General features: G+C 54.2%; 1 non-coding gene across 1 annotated transcript; it reads right to left on the bottom strand.

Annotated features, from left to right (window-relative positions):
• Positions 1-709: 709 nt before the first annotated feature.
• TRNAA-GGC lies at positions 710-781 on the bottom strand. The gene has a single exon. It is a non-coding gene; the product is annotated as a tRNA-Ala (tRNA).
• Between the last annotated feature and the right edge of the window lie 93 nt (positions 782-874).

The following is an 874-nucleotide window of genomic DNA, read 5'->3' as shown; positions in this document are numbered from 1 at the left end:
TGATTCGTCTTGAACATACAAAGCTGCCTAATAGTGAATCTGTCAACGTCCGTATCGTCTACTCAGACTGACAGTGGTTCTCCAGGGCCTCCGGCTGGGGTCTTTCCCATCACCTGCTGCCTGGTCCCTTTAACTGGGGATGGCGGGGATTGAACCTGGGACCTTCTGCATGCCAAGCAGAGGCTCTACCACTGAGCCAGGGTCTCAGGTCAAGGTCTTTCCCATCACCTCCTGCCTGGTCCCTTTAACTGGAGATGCCAGGGATTGAACCTGGGACCTTCTGCATGCCAAGCAGAGGCTCTACCACTGAGCCAGGGTCTCAGGTCAAGGTCTTTCCCATCACCTCCTGCCTGGTCCCTTTAACTGGAGATGCCAGGGATTGAACCTGGGACCTTCTGCATGCCAAGCAGAGGCTCTACCACTGAGCCAGGGTCTCAGGTCAAGGTCTTTCCCATCACCTCCTGCCTGGTCCCTTTAACTGGAGATGCCAGGGATTGAACCTGGGACCTTCTGCATGCCAAGCAGAGGCTCTACCACTGAGCCAGGGTCTCAGGTCAAGGTCTTTCCCATCACCTCCTGCCTGGTCCCTTTAACTGGAGATGCCAGGGATTGAACCTGGGACCTTCTGCATGCCAAGCAGAGGCTCTACCACTGAGCCAGGGTCTCAGGTCAAGGTCTTTCCCATCACCTCCTGCCTGGTCCCTTTAACTGGAGATGCCAGGGATTGAACCTGGGACCTTCTGCATGCCAAGCAGATGCTCTACCACTGATCCACATCTCCTCTCCATCTGTGGTCATTTGGGCTACTGGTTTATGGAATTAAGTTGATGATGATTCCGTGAGGTATGTAGGAGAAAAGAGGAACAAGGTGCAA

Source organism: Gekko japonicus, unplaced genomic scaffold, assembly GCF_001447785.1.
Source record: "Gekko japonicus isolate JY-2015 unplaced genomic scaffold, Gekko_japonicus_V1.1 scaffold45754, whole genome shotgun sequence".
NCBI classification, from domain to species: Eukaryota; Metazoa; Chordata; class Lepidosauria; order Squamata; family Gekkonidae; genus Gekko; species Gekko japonicus.
The sequence above is the reverse complement of the archived record's forward strand: the minus strand, read 5'-3'. Positions and strand labels throughout refer to the sequence as shown.